The sequence below is a fragment of the Sorghum bicolor genome, chromosome 1 (assembly GCF_000003195.3).
Source record: "Sorghum bicolor cultivar BTx623 chromosome 1, Sorghum_bicolor_NCBIv3, whole genome shotgun sequence".
Lineage (NCBI taxonomy): Eukaryota > Viridiplantae > Streptophyta > Magnoliopsida > Poales > Poaceae > Sorghum > Sorghum bicolor.
In genome coordinates, this window is record NC_012870.2 from 30,839,583 (window position 1) to 30,857,739 (window position 18,157).

The 18,157-nt window shown below is 46.4% G+C and overlaps 1 protein-coding gene across 17 annotated transcripts in view; it reads right to left on the reverse strand.

The window, feature by feature from the left end:
• The window catches only part of LOC8059642 (GDSL esterase/lipase At1g28600), a 55,507-nt gene that overhangs the window by 15,601 nt on the left and 21,749 nt on the right, over positions 1-18,157 (reverse strand). For 3 of the 17 annotated variants that reach the window (XR_002455404.1, XM_021465613.1, XM_002467254.2), the window contains exons 7-11: positions 15,349-15,410; positions 14,500-14,546; positions 13,527-14,197; positions 12,421-12,536; positions 3,536-3,612 (exon numbers count right to left, since the gene is read on the reverse strand). The gene's annotated coding sequence lies outside the window, so the exon portion shown is untranslated. Of the gene's footprint in view, positions 1-3,535; positions 3,613-6,984; positions 7,735-9,908; positions 10,318-10,540; positions 10,618-11,693; positions 11,796-11,910; positions 12,174-12,420; positions 12,537-13,483; positions 14,198-14,499; positions 14,547-15,348; positions 15,411-18,157 lie in introns of those variants that run through there. The other 14 variants (XR_002455398.1, XR_002455395.1, XR_002455400.1 and 11 more) reach the window with 14 other exon arrangements.

The window sequence follows — 18,157 nt, forward strand, 5'->3', positions numbered from 1 at the left end:
GGTTTACGAGCCAACCACCAAAGTATAATCACTCATACTTCCGTGACGAAGAACGGCTAGTTTAGTAAAGGAACCATAGAAGCTCTCGTGCGGAAGGGACCCCGTCGGGGCAAAGACATTGCTAGGTTGCCCTAGGTCGGGCAGCAAGCCTAAGGTGCCATCTTTACTTGTCGGATCAAGCGATGAACAAAAACATGGGGTTCAAAAAAGACATAAGCAAGTTGTAAATGTAAAGACGACAATTCACTACCGCAGACCACGGGTTTGCCGAGTGCCTGAGACGCTCGGCAAAGGCCAATTTGCACTCGGCAAAGGCTGCCAAGCGCAACGCTCGGCAAAGGGCTTCCGACAAAAAACACTTGGCAAAGGCTCCTTTGTGGAGCGTCTTTTGTCGGGCGCTCGGCAAAGCCTTTGCCGAGCGCCAAGGCGGCCTTTGGCAAAGAAAACCGACGGTCGTGACCGTTATCCGCCGTGACGCCTTCTTTGCCGAGCGCCTCCAGTCTGGCGCTCGGCAAAGAGCAAAACATTTTTTTAAAAAAAATTATTTGTCGAGCGCCTCCAAGCTAGCGCTCAGCAAAGAGCAAAACATTTTTTTAAAAAAATTTCTTTGCCGAGCGCCTCCAAGCTAGCTCTCGGCAAAGAGCAAAACATTTTTTTTTTGGAAAATTTCTATGCTGAGCGCCTCGAATAACGTGCTCGGCAGAGAGGAAAATTTTGTTTTTTTAAAAAAAAGTTATTTGCCTAGCGCCTCCAGCCTGGTGCTCGGCAAAGCTGGGGAAGCTGATGTGTTTCCACGCCAAACATGGCAGCTTTGCCGAGCGCCGCGGCAAGAAGCGCTCGGCAAAGGCTCTTTGCCTAGCGTTGCGCTAGGCAAAGGTGGAATCCAGTTTTTTTGTTTTTTTGCTTTCTATCACTACAAACACAACAAATCATATATATACATCACATGAATATCACCATAAACATAAGTAGCACCATTTATATCATAATTCCATCACTTTTATCACCACCGTCACCATATATATCACAATAGCACATATATCTTATAATAGCATCACTTATTCTATGATAAAGTCCATACAACAACTTGATGTTCATGAAGTTCAACAAAACAAGTCCAAATCCATGACATAAAGTTCAACACAACAAGTCCAAGTCCATGACACGAAGAGAAGGAATACGTGACAACTTCTTCGACGTTACTCACTGAGGCGGTGGTGGAGGTGCATACCCGGGCCACCCATGTGACGGCGGCGATGGTCTCCCATGCTTGTTCACCACGTGGTTCGAACCCGCCGACTAAGGTTACACACAAGAGCAGCGATTGCTTTAGACAAAGTTAAATAGCTAAATAACATGCATGTGTGATATATATTACTCATCGGAGTAGTGTGGAGAGCAACAAAGGGAGGAACGACGGGAGGAGGCTGAGGTGGACTAATCAAGTTGGGTGGCAGAGTAACAATCAGAGAACTCTACAGAAATGCCAGCACGTTCGACATCCTCTGGTCACTTGCCAGCCGCGCTGCCCGCTTTGAAGCCACAACCGCATCCAGCTTGTCGTCCCTCTTGTTCGAAGTTCCCACCTGGGCCTATACATTCTTGCAAAGGTGATGTTAGTGAAGCGAGAAGAAAATCCTGTAATGCACGACGAGTAAACAAAAACTAACTTGTAGTGCCTCGACCCGGGCCTGTCCATAGGCCGGCAGCTTGCGTATCGGCAGGAGTCCGGAGCCGCTCGTGGTCTGTGCTCGGATCTAGGAGAGAGTGGGAGTAGTGGCGTTGTTGATCACGTTGTTCAGCATCCAGTAGCACCCATGTTTCTTTCCCTTTCGAAGACACATGACGAGGCACGCATCGATGTTTCAGTCGTTGGATCATAATGCGACCCATACATCGCCCTCGCCACCTCGTGGTACTCGGTGACTTTCTTGTAGGCGCTCTCACTTGTGTACGCCTCGGGCGGGTCCTCCGGGTTGAAGGAGACTTCGGACGTCGCCTTGCCCTTGTGTGACATGGTATATGCCACGAAGTAGAAGCATGGCTGGCCACCGTGCGCTGCCGACTGCGAGAATGAAGAGGAGTTTGTTAATAGTCTTTGCCTAGTTAAATTAAAGCATGGCAACAGTTACAAACATGATGACGTACCCAAGCTCGGGCGAAGTCGTCGACGTTGCAGTTGCCTTGATGGTGAGGCACACCTGGCATGGCCAAACGGTGAGCCCGGGCAGCCGTGTGCTGCTGCCGCCACTCCTCGCTCAACCAATGGTCCTCGATTTGCCCCACGCCTCGGGGGACTTTTCGCACCACCAAGGAATGACCTACACATCATGAAGTAATCGACATGTTAGGGAGTCAAGTTCATAGCACCCAATGTTGAAAGTAACTTAATTTAAAGTTGTTCTTCGGACAGTACTTCTCCTGCTCAAGATCTTTCATGAAGAGGACACACCCGTTCGGACAATAATGTATCTGCTCGTTCGGCATCTTGAGTCCATCAAGGAGTTTCTAGCACTTGTACAGGCTCTTCGGCAGCACGTGGCCCTCTAGAAGCATGCTAGCAATCAAGGCCAGCATGCCATTGAAGTGTTGTCGACTCATGTTGATCTCGGCCTTAAACGCCATCATGCGTCCAACGACATCGAGCTGACAAAATGTTGTGTGATCATGAAGGGGTTTCTGTGCTGAAGCCATCATGTCATAGAATGCCTTTACGGATGCCTCCGCCTCCTCCGCACGTCCATCGGGGATCTGTGCTTGCATGAAGTCATCTAACATGTCTACAATCCCACTAGCATCACCGACATGCTCGAGGCGAGGCCGCACAACCTCCTCTCTCAACTGATGCGCTTCACCATGGTGTACCCACCAGGTATAGCTCGGCACAAAGCCATTCAACTGAAGATGTTTAGCCATGGTCTCCTGGATTTGCCATTTCCTATTTGCACACTTGCTACAGGCACACTTCGCCAATCGCGCTCTATTCACACCACTGCCGAATGCACGGTCCAAGAAAGCCTCTGTCTTCTGCCCCCATTCAATGTTGAATCATGCTTACTTGTGTATCATGCGTAGATCCACTCACGGTCATCCATCCTCTAACATGCATATCAAAGATGAACATAAACATCAAGTGCATTCTACTTTGTGTTCCTACCACCTAATAGGTAAGAATAGGTCCTAATCCCACCTACAGATGCGTAGACGAGGTTAGTTTCCATGGGCTACTCCGAGCTGAGACAGAATTTTGGTAGCACCTCCCCACTATTCTCTAGATACACGTCCCATTGGGGAGAGTGTGTATCTGGAGAACAACACAGAGGTGAGGCCGAAACCCTGTCTTGGATCAAAGCAGACCATGGAAACTAATCTCGTCTACGCATCCGCGGGCTGTCCAAAAAAGTAGACAATCCAAAATAGATATGGTTATACATATGCAAAGATTGCATACTTCCAACTGTATCCGTTTTGGACGGGAGACGCCTGACTGGGTAAGGTGACCCACAACCAAATGTGACAGAAAGAGGGGTCATACCGTAGGTGCCAGTGAAGACAGGCTAGCGGGGCAATGCCGAGTCGTGCTCCTCCAGCTATTCTACAACGGGAGCCCTCCTAAAAAACCAATTAGTGAGAACGAAAAAATTTGGCAGCACCTCCCCTGTACGGGGAGGTTACTAAACCTGCAAAAAAAGACGGCACGATGACCGACAACCACAAATACATCACCGGAACGATGGCCGAGAAGCACATACATATTTCCAATCCATGCAGAAGAATATATGCAAGTATTAACAAAGTAAACTACTACTATAACCACTACTAGTAGTACCACTACTCACACTACAACTACTATTACGCCTACTACTCCTAGTTCTAATCCTTCTACTACTACTACTACCTACTACTCCTACAATTACTACTACTACTACACCTACTACTACTACTACCACATTGCCTACCACAACTTCGCCTACTCCTACTCCTCCTACTACTCCAATTACTACTACACCAACTTCTACTACGAAGTCTTACTACGTCAACCTAGATGTACCTGTGGCGGACAATGCGGGGTGGGCCGGGGTACGGGGCACACGATGGAGTAGGCGACGTGGCCGCGGCAGCTGTCGGAGGGGGCGTGGCCGGGGCAGCCTCTGGTCGCGGCCGAGGCCGGGGCGGGCGCGGCCAGGACCGATGTGGGGGCGGCCGGGACCGGCGCAGCGGCCGCGGCGGACGCGTGCTGCGGCGGCGGCCGGCAGTTGGAGCCGGGGCCGGGGCGGGCGCGGCCGGGACCGGGGTGGCAGCGGCGAAGGAGGCCGGGCGCGGCTGGGGCCGGCACGGGCGCAGCCGGGGCGGCAGCGGCGGAGGACGACGGTGCAGGGCGCGGCCGCGGGGTGGGCGGGCGCTGGCGGCGCGCGGTTGAGTGGAGTTGTGAGATTTTTTTTAATTGGCGTTGGCTTGTATTGACGCTAGCTGGTGGCTCCTTTGCCGAGCGCCCCCAATCTGGTGCTCGGCAACTTTTTTCGACTTTGTTTTTTCTTTTTTTGAATTTGTTTTTTTCTGTTGGAGTGAAGTTGGCCGACACTATTTTGCCGAGGGCTCCCTAGCGGCACTGGGCAAAGAGGTCAACTTTGCCTAGCGCAACCCTTGGCAAAGCATCTTTGCCTAGTGCTGACTTTTGGCGCTCGGTAAAGATTTTTTTTTGCTTTTTTCTTCCAAACTTTTTTGTTTTGCATTACACATTATTTAATAGTACATGTTTAAGTTTTGGTACTTTTTTAAATCTTTCTATTATATATCGTTAGTTTATTTGATTTAATTGAATTTCTACGATAAACGCAGGTTTGAACTGCAGGTGTATCGAATCTCTGAATTCGACGGTTTGAAAATTGATATTCGTGTTACTTAGCGTATGTTAAGGCTGTATCTAGGAGCACGCATGAAATATCGAACATCTCACGCATGGAACACAACGACTAAGTTGCGCGTGAAGTGCTATTAAATTATATAAAATGCAAACGAAGTCCGAAAATCAAGAAACTTAGCGACACGTCTTTGGAGCACATGTATGGTAAAATTTTGGTAAAGTTTCGTGTACTTTGTCACGGAAGTTATCACATGAGAGATGTTGGTCTAGATTAGAGTTTGTATAGTTTGCATGGGAGATGAATTTGTACTAGATCCACATTGCGATAAAGTTTCGCCTCACCTTTGTGCTGGTCCTCTGTGATCACGTCTTCATCCTTCCCATCCAAGCAATCGCTGGTTTAGAAAAGCGGAAGTGTACTGGCGGCCTACCATATTAATCTCCTTAAGATTAATATATATCACACCAACCCATGTCTGCTCCAGCAATCTGATAGGTTGGATATCATCCTCATACTCAGCAAAAGAGATGGTACCTTCCTTGTTCTTTGTTGTGAAAGTATCAATAGCAATCATGCGGTCTAATTCCTCTTTGTTTGGAAACGGAACAACAAAAGACTTAGCCCCAAGCTGCTGCACCTCCCAATCCGAACGAACCGGAATAATCCTTGCCAATTCAGCTTGAAGTAACTGAGGGGAAACTTCTCCTGCTTGTACAGTGATCTGAGCTGCGGCTGATGACTGAAATGTGTCAACAACATGATTTTTCTTGGCCGCCTAGATCTGGAAAAATCCCATCCTCCGCGGCGCCACAGAGAGCAACAGTTGGCTTAGGGCCACGCAGCAAAGGGCACCTAATGGTAAAATGCTCCTCAGTGCAAATAGAGCATTCCAGCGTCATGGAAAGATCCTTCTGCTTCCTCTTCTTGCCAAGTTCCTCGTCAACCACCTTGCTTTGATCATCCGCCTCCTGGGTCATGTCATTGGCATGGGCGGCACCGGAGACTTCTCTGAGTTCCGCCGTACCATCATGTTCAGCAGCTCCTGGTGCCAGCCTGGGACCTCGACCACGGTTCCCGCGACCTCCGGCTATAGCACCAGCCAGAGGGGGAACCCCATGGCCACCGGCTTGAATGTCACGGCCACCTGGTGGAGGATGGGCACCACGTCCAGCAGCGGGAGCAGGAGCACCCCCACGACCACGAACCGGAGCGCCACCGCGACGAGAGCCTCCCCGGCCGGGCCGGCTGCGTGTCCTGCCCGGGTCACTGTCCATCTCCGTGTGTCCGCGTTGCCGCCGGTCTTCATCTCGAGCGTGGAAGCTGGCCAGCTGCCGCCCCCTACCCCGGCGGCGATCCACCGGAGCTCCTCGCGTGGGTGCACCCCGACCGCCGCCTCTTCCTCCTCCCGCCATCAACACGTTGCGGTACGATGCGGCGGCGGTGACGAAGAGCGAGGGATTTACAATGGGGCGGGCCAGACCACGGCAGGAAGTTCGCGAGGTCCTCCGGGCGGCGCCTGTGTTGGGATCGCGATCGGTTTGCGGTGTGTGCGGCGGCGGCGTAGCGAGCATGGGCTTTGGTGGCGGCGGTGTCGGGGTAGTCCGACGCCTAGCGTCGTGGGTTGTGATGCGTCGCTGGTTGGACCCAAACTTCAAAGTGGGGCCGGCCAAATTTTGAAACCGCGCTGAAACCGGATCGAGAGGATCACGGATCAGGCGGCGTCTCGCTGGCCGGCCTTCTCCAGCGCCGGTTGGATAAAATCCCCAAGGGACGTCGCCGGCGTGATCCTAGGCAGAGGTATGGGCCCCTCCATACCGACTTCCTGTGCGCTGGACGAGGTCCTGGCTGTGGTGGTCCCGGCGCCCCCGGCGCCCCCTGGGATCGCGATGCAGCAGCGATCGGTGGAGGGAGCACGGACGACACAGGCGGCAGGCCGGCTAGCGCGCGCCCGCGCCGTCGCGATGTGGCTGCGATGGGGTGCGCAACCTCCACCGAGGCGCGGCGCGACATGGTGTGGGCCGGCACCGACGCCCCCACGCGCCGGAGCTTCTCGCTGCCCTCCGTCGGCCGCCAGCGTCTGCAGCTGAGGGCCAGAGCTTCTCGCCGCCCATCCCAGGTACTGCTGATTGGCATACAATTCAAGTTTTTTTGGCATCCCATCTACTGATCATGGTCCGGCAATTGCATTCGAAATTATAGACGATTTAGTTAAATGTGTCCCATTTCTCCTGCTGCCTGCTAGATCATCTCCCTGATCTTGACATGGTTTCTCAAATACTGGACACATATATATATATATAACTGGCAAGTAGTGTTGATAGACATGCCAAGGCCGACCGGTGATCGCGTATCTTTGGAAAACGTTACAAATAAAAAAAATAGAGGTATATAAACTTGTACAACACCTCTGTATATTATATGTTCATATGTTTGTAACTCCTTACCAAAATTTATTGAAGGGAATCATACCCGCCAAGGACAGGATGTAGAGCTACTCAAATAGATTTTTTTTTTGTGTGTGTCAATGAGTTTACCTGTCCATGATTTAACCAAAATTCAGATCATCCATCTAAACTTACAGCAGCTACATACACCTCTATTTTTTGAGTCTGTCTACCGAACAACCGTGTGTTTTAGCAAAAGCTAGCACATGGTTGTTTGTTGGCTGCAAAACACACAATTTGTAACATACAAAAAAACCATGTGTTTTAGGACAAGAAAACACATGGTTGTTGGTTGTATGTAAAACACATGATTTACAATAGAACAAGAAACTGTGTGTTCTATAACAAGTTAGCACATGATTGTTGGTTGCCTCCATTCTCAAAGAGGCCCACGAGGCCCATGTAGAGAAAATCCATTATAATTTCTGTACAGCCCATAATAAAAGGAAAAAGACTCATTTAGCAGCATCAACCCATAGAGGCCCATATAGAGAAAACCCATTGTAATTTTTGTACAGCCCATAATAAAAGAAAAAAAAATCCATTTAACAGATTTGAGTGTTCAACCCATAATAAAAAGCCCAAACCCAGCAATCCATAGCATATATAGGGCGCAGACTTAGGAGAGAAACAACGGAGAAGAAAACAGATCTGATGTGCATGGGGAAAGCCTTTGCTCTCCTCACGCAGAGCAGGAGAAAGGGGAAGAAATCAGATTGCAAAAGAACAGGAAATTTTCAAGAAGAAGCACTACAAGAGTGAACTATATCTCATCACCAAAGGTTAGTATCCCAATCTTTTCAATCTACTTTCTCAAAAAGCAACCAAAAACAACAGCAATTTAGGACAAAGAATAGGAGAATTTAGATCCAACGAAAAGACAATTAGGATGAAAAAGATGTCCTGCTACTTGTACTTAATCAAATAGTAGGGCGTGGCCTGGTTGCTCACTGTGGAGTAACAGATCCAGCACTTTTGTTAAAAAAAAAGATCCAGCACTTGGAGGTTCTCATATGGAATCTCTACAATAAAAAGACCCGAAGGTCATCGTCAGCCGACGCTAATCGCCCCGCCCCTCACGCTAATCGCCCCCCTCGTACGCTAATATATCCCGGGCTCGATTACGCAACCGTCGCCCGCGCACAGCTGCTGGGGATCGCCGGCCGCTCGACCACCCTCACCCCTTACGCAACCGCCGCCCGCATGCAGTTCCTCGACGGCATGTGGATGGGCGGATCTAGCAGGCAACAACTCGATCTGCTCTCCCTAGCCATCGATCCATGAATTGATCCGTGCGTGGCTCGGTCCGCCAACGCCGTGCTGCGCCCTGTAACGCCGAAGCCGACGCCACGCCGCTCCACCCATCCTCACCCATGGCCGCCATCTTTTCTACCTCCGACCACGACATCAGTCCAAGCCTGGGAGGCTGGGATCCACATCGTGTGGCCCTGCCTCAACCGCCGCAGCCAGAGCACGTCCTAAAGTCCACCGCCGCCACCAGTCGCGCCGCCAACACACTTCGCGGGGATCAAACGCCGCCATCATCTCGCGCCTCCCAGAGAAGAAGGTGCCTCCGTTGCCCACCAGCCGCTCAAGTCTTCGTCGGGCCCTTCATCGGCGACGAGCATCCAACAGGTATGCCCACCCTTCTCTACCCTTCGGGCTGTGGGAAATCGAGCACTCAAACCCTACTGTCATTTGTATTCAGATCTGATTTAATTACAAGTGTATACATTATCCCTTTCAAAGATATCTGAGGTACTCTGATCTTGATGCTTATTTCAGTGAACTTTTTGTTGCTTATTATATGTCTCAGTGAGAAGCTAATTAATCCAATTCAGTGCTACTGATTTGTCTAGAATCATTGCCTAAACATTATGAGTTTATAATGTGGACTAAATCAGCATAATGCTGTAGACAAGCTGAGAGTCCTTTGGACAATTTAATTAATATTCTACCATTTTGTTTTAATTGTTAACCAAATTTTAACACACCTCAGATAGGCATCAAGGCTGTCACTTGCCATCTAGGCGTTTCTTACCAGCTGCAGTCCTACAAATATTGGCTGTAAATTCTTGACTGCTGGATAATCAGCATAATTCTTTTTTATTTTTGAGTTCCTGGTATATGCCCAATGATATATACAGCCAAGAAAAGCTTATTTGAGGCACATATAAAATATGGGAACTAAATTTAAAAAAAAAACTTTCCAGATGATTCTTAAATCGAAGCTGATAACTGAACTTCTTTCAGAATCATGTTTGTATGGACAGAGGAGTATTGCATTCTCAAACATATAAAAAGCAATTAAAAAACTAGCCTCTACTTAATCATGGTCCACTGAATGCTTAATCAATGGAATGGTAAGCAATAAATTCACAATTTGACTGTGAACTATATGTGGATAGGAGAAATGACAGCCATGTCCTTAGATCTGGCAGCTTTGCAATAGAGCGGTGGCAGACATGGCTTGTCCAACTTTCTGAAATTGGCATATTAGTGAGCAACCAGATCTATATGTATCGTCAATGAAAATCCTTTTAACATTACACGGGTTTACTTCTGAAGTTTCATAGAATTCATAGATATATCTGTTTTGTTTAAGCAAAATATCAAGACTCTGAATTGCGAGTCAACATAATCTTGTTTTTGTGGTAATATGGACTTGCTGCTGCTCTGGTACAATATTTTTTACCCCAAATATATGTGCGTTAGTTATTACCATGCAGAAGCTCAGACGTACTATTCTGGTTTAGGTAAGCAGTAGGTCTGAACTCTGAAGTTGAAAGAGTAATGTCTAACTAATGCAGTGGCACAAGCAGTAACAGTTCATATATTTTTTCTATAAAAAAATCTGATTTCCAGGAGTAGTGGATTCAGTCCAATTACTGGTCTTCAAAATAAAACTTGATTTAGTGGACTTGAACTTGTGTGGTCTATAGTTCCCTCGAGTTACTTCATTCGCTTTCCTTGCTTCCTGCTATGAAGATTTTTCATGCAACCTGCAACTACATGGGGAAGATGTCTGTTTAAAATTGAATCCAATAATATGATATTTCTACTAATTGAAAGCAGCCAACACATGTTTTTACTGGTCTGAGGTGCTTAATAAGATCCCCTGTTATATTTTTTTGGGGCCAGGCAAGTTAGTAGTGATATTTTTGGGGATACTGTCAATTACATGTGGCACAGTGGCAATGTTATCCACTTTTTAAACAAAGGAAGTAGTACCTTGTGGTTCAGATGACTCACTGATGAACAGCAGAAAACAAAAGCTTGGCTTTCCACATCTGTTTTTGCACAAAACACTAGAGAAGATCAGAGTTCAGCTTAGAATGTGAGCCTGCCATTGTGTTCATTGGGTAGCTTTGTGGTAACTAACGATTAACTGAAGAACAACTCAGGATGTGAGCCTGTCAGTTTGGTAGAGTAAACGGCTTTTATGTGTTCAGTTTGACTACCCTCTTTGCAAATAAATCATTGCCAATTATTTTTTCTTGAACTTTTAACAGTAGACTTTCTGTTCACAAGGCAATGGTATTGCAGGGTGTTTTTTTTGTTGCTCCGAGCCATTCTAACTACTTGCATGGTTTCCATGTGTTAAGGTCGATTCTTTGACACATTGTTATGAAATATATTGTTAGTTATATTTTTATGCTAAGGAAACTATAAATATGTTGACCATGCTAATCAATTGGTGAATTCGATCACTGCATAATGTTCTGAAGACCTGTGGAAGTGTCAGGATCTCATTTTCTACTAGGGCCTCTGAACATTCTTTTTCTTTATTTGTATATGAAGTGTTTCCACTTAATTTCTAAACTATTTATTGGCATATGTTTGATGTAATATGGTTTGGTGCTCTCCTGCTCCTCCTAGGGGTGTTTGGATCAGGGAGCTAATAACTAGACGTGGATGCTTGCCTTGCCAATGACTGTTTGGATCAGGGAGCTAATAACTAGCCCATGATGTGGATGCTTGCCATGCCAATGACGTTGGCTATATGTGAAATCAAAGGAATGGGCACAGCGTTCCTACCATCGGAAGCTCTACATGAGTGGTGTGATCATTTCTTTGTCCATTATTTTTCTATCAATATTAAATAATATAAAAGAAAATTCAGAGATTGCTGTAGTCCTGTTAGCATCATGGAATCATCCATTCTATTTTCTTTAGATCTTGATGTTTCTTTGACATTTCCAGGCAAAGTACAAGCAGATCTTGTGTGGGCACATGCACCAAAAAACTCTGTTCTTAGCTATTCGTTAGAAAATGTTCCTTGTGAAAATCATGTGCATGCTGATTAACACAATGTAGGAATTAAATCAGAAGTTCAAAGAATGAAGCCAGTGGATCAGAAATGATTAGGAGATGAGAACAAAATACTTGCCAGTGAGGCAGCTTGCTAGCAGTCGAAGGTGAATAGTATGATGTAGGCATGATATTGTGACAGCTTGAGCCACTGGGATCGATAGAGAGGGCAGAGCTCCAACATAAAAGATGAAGGGTTCAACATGAAGACAGGGCATAAATAAGTTGAATTTTCTTTTGTTGTTGGACATTGTGGACAAGTAGAAAAAAATTACACATCACTCTATGCATGTTCTAGAGTCAAAACATTGACTATCAGTTTGGTCCATATTGGATGATATTATCTCATTTTTTTATAGTTGCAAAAACTCAACAATGGCTGTTAGCAGTATCCTTGATATTCTTTCTTCCAGAAAAAGAATGGAGATTAGTCTTTATTTGATAAAAAATTTGCATCTAAAATAAATTGTCCCTGAGTAATGATTTCTTTTGCTTCACTTAGCAATTTGTATTGCTATCATTGTGTATGATTGAATTTCAGTCCTTAGCGTACCTAAAAAATGACACAATTTTAAACTTAGTATGGGTCATTAGCTATATATAGCATCAGTTTAACGTCTATTTAATTTCATAATATTGTTATCTTATCATGCGATTTGTATGTTTATACCATAACAGTTTATTTGTCCGGTAGCAACGCACGGGCTTGAACCTAGTAAAGGTAGAAAGAAGGATACAGAAAGAAAAAGAAACCAAGTTTGCATAAAACACCTGACTGTTTAGAAAACTCTTTTACATACCTGCATATATGCATGCCCTTTTACATCTGCTTTGAATACATCAACAACATGATCTTGTAGAAACTTCACAATGAATATAACACCTGACTGTTCAGAAGCTACAAATCATGTTGCAACTACAAAAGAAAAACCAATTAATTGCAGACATGCAATTAACTATATTCTGATTAAAAGTAAATAAATTACAAAACAAAAATAAAGAAATTGCGTATTTGACATAGTGCAACTTGTACATGCTGCTAGTGCAATTGTAAAATACATGTAAACAGTTTGAATATTAGGTTCCTGCAAGTATTGCTACTCAAAACAATATCAGTTGAACTACCAGTTTTGATGTGGTGAAGGGACAGAGGTGGCTAGGACTGGCTATAATCTCAAATACTTATTCTTTATGATGGTTCAACTTTATCCTTGTGAATGACATATCATCATTTATTACTAAATGCAGGCAAAGAATAGGGCAAAATTAAGACTGGAGTACAAAGTATTACAGATCACTTAAACTATGGATGGGAATAACTTTCAGGTAATGTAAATTTCAATACTTATGTTTTGGTTTATGATAAATCTATTTTCCATGTACTTGCTACAAATACAGGTGAATCTTGCTAAATTTAACATTACTGCAGGTACCATATACACATGGATGCGAAAACACACAAACAAACTTTGATCTCACAACAACAGATGGGATAAAGAAGTGGCAAGAAACACTACAACTCATGTACCAGACTAACCAGGTACTAGATTAAAATATTGCTAAAAAATCATTTACCCAGTACAACTGGACATATGTCAACAAGTATATATGTTGAAATAGATGCAGGGTTGAGGTGGACAAAATACATTTTCACATTCTATGTCAACAAATCTATCAGACATCAGTTACATTGACAGAAATCAATTACTTGAGGTAAAAAAGAATTACAGAGAAGCAATTAAAAATTTAAGAATATCTAATAAAAATCAAAATAAGTATTTAAGTGCTCTATTTTTTGTGAGCAAAATAGTATGTATATGACAACAAGCAGAGTTGATGATTATCCAACATCAATGAGCTCACATGGAACATCAAGGATCACCAATTATGATGCAGAAATGCTTACCGGATCTGTTGCAGGCCCTTCAAATACCTACAGATACAAAAAGGTTAGGAAATCATTGCTTACATTCAAAAATCTGAAGATAACAAAAGGTTATTTTTAAACTAAATTGTATTTCAATGCAGGGAGGCTTCACTGAACTTATGCTGGAACAAATCAGGAATTCACAGGAAGATGATCAATCTGACAGTAATAGGCAGGTAAAACAATACTACAAGTATATAGAAATTACAGTGCACAAAAGAGGAAATTACAGCTGCATAGGTGGTGTAAATTTAGCACAATCGAAGTGCAATTTACCAGGCTTATTAAAAATTGTGCAGCAGCATGAAAGGATGCAAGGAACATTAACACAGATGATCATTGGAAATGATATGAATGAGGTAAAGTTGTATATGCTTGTCAATCTAGTTGTGTTATATTTTTTGGTAAATAACCACCACTTTCATTGACAAACAAAATACATAGAATATGAGCCTTGAGAATCTAGATGGAATCTTTGGACCGCAAGTAACTGGTCAATATCAGAGTCAAGAACATCGAGGTAGATACAAAGATAAAGCAATGGTTGATTACATTTATAAGCAACACCAAATATGTACTAGCATCAAAAGTAAACTTATCTTTGCAAAAACAGGGCGAACAAATGGCAAGCATGGCTGATGATGACAGATCTGAAAATGGACAATATCATTGGCAAACTGATGTATTCAACAACATGGAAATTGATGAGGTACATAAAAATGATCTCTTCAACTACTTTAGTCTACAGTAAAAAAAATAGCATTAAAAGTACCAATTATAACAAACTAAGACTGCTGCTAATATATTTACAGGTCCAACATGAAGATGAAGATAATCAACCAACAATGGGAGAAAATGACTTGAGGATCATAGCAGCAGAACCAACAAATTCAGATATTACATCAGCTGTAACAGATGATAATGAGCATGTAAATGGCAGTCAGGAACTCACGGAGGAGGATATTGAAGAATTCATTAAAAGTGAGCAGGTTGCTGCATCTGAAGGCAACAATGCACCAATCAGCAACAAGTATACCCCACAGCTATCAATGGAATTTAAGACTAGGAATGATGCTCACTATTTCTTCAACTTTTATGTATTCCTAGCTGGATTTCAAGTTGCCATAACACATACGACAAGAACTCAAAGTAAGAAGAAAAATAATGAGGTAGTGAAAGTGACAATGAGATGCAATCGTCAAGGAAAAGAAAAGGAACCAAAGTCTTTAGAGCAGCAAGAGGCAGATTTAGACAAGGATGTTGGAAAGAAACCAGTTAGGAGAAGGAAAACAAATGTTCAACAGAAATCAGAATGTCCTTGTGTTATGATGGTGAAAGAAGATGGAGGTATATGGAAGATTAAAACTCTAGATTTGAAACATAATCATGAGCTATGCCCTGGACAGAGGGATCAGTTATTTCAGGCCACAAGTACATGACTGAGTTGGAAAAAGGTCTTATCAAGACTCTGAATGATAATAATATCCCAACTAGGAAAATGGTTTCTATTGTATCATATCTGAGAGGTGGTCTAATAGCTCTACCAATGAAAAAAAAGACATCAGCAACTATAGGACAAAGCTCAATCGAGAAATTAAAGGTTCTGACATGACAAAAGTACTTGACTATTTAAGAAAAAAACAAATAGAGGATACTTCTTTCTTTTTTAGGTTTGATTTAGATGTGGAAAACAGAGTGAGAAACTTGTTTTGGACATACTGCTCTTGTATGAAATATTATGAAGATTACGGAGAATGTGTGAGTTTTGACACGACTTATATGACCAATCGATACAACTTACCTTTTGCACCATTTGTTGGAATCTCGGGACATGGGCAAAGTTGCCTCTTTGCATGTGCTTTCCTGCATAATGAGACAGTAGATACTTTTAAGTGGGTATTCCAAACTTTTCTTGAGGCAATGGGCGGAAAACACCCTCAAACCATCATTACAGTCCAAGACATGGCTATGAAATCAGCAATAGAGCAAGTCCTCATTAACACAAAGCACAGAAACTGTTTGTTCCACATAAAGAACAAATGCTACAATAAGAACATTGTCGGTGTTTTCCCCACGGGGGGTCACACCAACGAGTAAATTTGTATGCGTGCTCCCTTTCCCAGATGGTGATGCAAGAAGACACAAAGATTTATTCTGGTTCGGGCAAGAGAAGGCCCTACGTCCAGCGGGGGAGGGAAGTTTGTATTATCTTGCACCTAAGTGCTTGCACAGGGGCGGATACAAGCGTGGTATGAAGTATGGGAGTTCTACTACGTCAGAGCGTTGTGTCCCGTATCTATTCCCGAGTCCTTCCTTTTATAGCACCAAGGAGAGACCCAGGGTACATGTATAGGTGTCAGAGTAGGGGTCGATAGAAGCATGGAGCGCTGACCTACTCGAGGCCTCCGTACCGGCGTGGCCTTGAGCCGTCCCGTCTTAGTAGCCTGGTGATGATTACGCGTGCCCCCGTATCCCGCTCCGCGCGCCGCCTCGGGCTGATTCACTGGTCGCACGCCTGTACGATATGGCGGCAAACCCGGCGGAGTAGTTGCGGTGTTGTCAGTCGACGCCCAGCTCGTCCCCAGGAAGTGGCTACATCTGGTCGAGGGTCGGATGCCGTGTAATGCCCTGATGTCCGGAGCGCTGACCTTGGTTGTCTCGAGGGGGTTCCGATTAGACATTCCATCCTTGTTTCCCGCGTCCTGACACGCTCTGGGTCGTTTGGCGGGGAAGGCTGCAAAAAGAACGATGGGACAGGTGCCTGTTTCCTATCACGCCTCTCGTGACCTGCGTGTTAGGTGGGAACGCGGCGGGCACATTAAATGTCCTGGCTCTCGTGCGCGCGTCAGGCGGCGGACAGTGTCCTTGCGCTCGACGCGTCTCGATTCGCTCGGACCCATTTCCGTATTCGACGGTAGCTGGTGCTCGACCCTTGATCGATTCGCTCGACGCCATTTCCGTCTTCAAGGCTACGGCCGTCGATGGCTGCGCGTATGTATGATCAGAGCATCGAGTTGAGGGCCTCGACCTGCGTACGGACAACCTCGTTACGTGCTTCGGTGAGGGTACCCCTTATTGATACCCTCGACAGTAGCCCCCGAGTCTCCATTCGAGCGCTGGCGCTCGAGTGGAGGCTGCATTCTTGGGTCGAGTTTCCGTGGGGGCGCGCGAGCGACCCCGCGGGGGTAGCCCCCGAGCCCTTGAAGGAGTTTTTGACTCCTTCGAGGGTTATATTGCTTAGTTCGCAGAAGCGCTATCGACACCAGTGGTGGTAGGTTCTGATCGGCTCGTTTTGCGTGGAGGTTTCGACGTACTCTCGATAGAGCGAGCGTCTTCCCCCCAGATTGAGTTCCTAGCGGGTAGTCCAAGTGAGAACCTGTGCCCCTTTCGAGGGGGTCAGCTGTAGCCCGGAGGCGTTCTCATGAAGCAAGGTCGACGTGGTCGGAGATACTGGTCTCATTCGATAGAGTCCAGCGGCTCGATGCCTCCCGTCGAGGGGATTCCTCTCGACCATTTCGATCCTACCTTGGACATCGCCAGCGAGTCTTCGAGGCGGGCCTCGATCTCCGACCGCTCGCTGGGGATCCCTGACTCCGGTGCTCGAGATCGGCTGTCGAACCCTTTCGGTGGGCCAGCCTGCGACCTCTTGAGGCTTTCGCGGATACACCCCTTGGCTTACAAGGGAAGGAAGAGGCCGTGGCGGTTCGCCTTTTTGCCCGTTGGACGCGCCTTTTCAGGCGGGTGACGTTACGACACTGCGCCGGCGTGGAATTCGGAGCGTCCCATCTGTGAAGAGGGGAAGGACTGTTAGATGGCGCATTTATGAGGGGAGTTACCTTATTTCTCGGATCTATCCGTTGGCGGATTACGGCCTATAAATGCGCCGCGGCGCCGCCGCCGTTCTTTCTTCCACCTTCTGCCTTCTTGCTCTCGCCCTTTCATTGCCTTAGCTTTATTGCTGTCCCACGCGCGCGCGCACCCCCTCGAGCGGTAGAGAGTCCATCGTCCTTCCAACCAAGATGCCTGTGACACTCGTCGCCACCGACGACTGGCGCCCGTCGTCGATGACGGAGCGCCGGTTGCTAGAGCTTGAGGGTGAGGGACTCCTGCGCCGCCGCACCTCACTGTCGTCGCCAGAGTGGATCGCGCCGCCGGCGGGCCACAGGGAGCCCCAGCCGCCCGAGGGCTATGTGGTGTCGTTTGCCAAATTCCACCGCCACGGCCTGGGCGCTCCCCCAGCCGCTTCATGCGGGCCCTCTGCTTCCACTATGGGGTGGAGCTCCAGCATTTCTCCCCGAACGCCATCACCGTCGCGGCGGTCTTCGCCGCGGTGTGTGAGGGCTATCTGGGGATGATGCCCCACTGGGATCTGTGGCTCCACCTCTACAGGGGCGAGCTTTTCAATGCCCCCACCGGAACCACTGGCGTGAGGAAGCACGTGCGGGCCGGGTGCCTCAACCTGGTGTTGAAGACGAAGAAGACGGAGAGGCCGCGCGAGTACATCCCGGTGGGGTTGTCATCGAACCATGCCGGGTGGGACTCGCAGTGGTTCTACCTGAGGAACGACGACGGTCTCTTCCCTACTTACACGGGCCGTCTGATTACAGAGC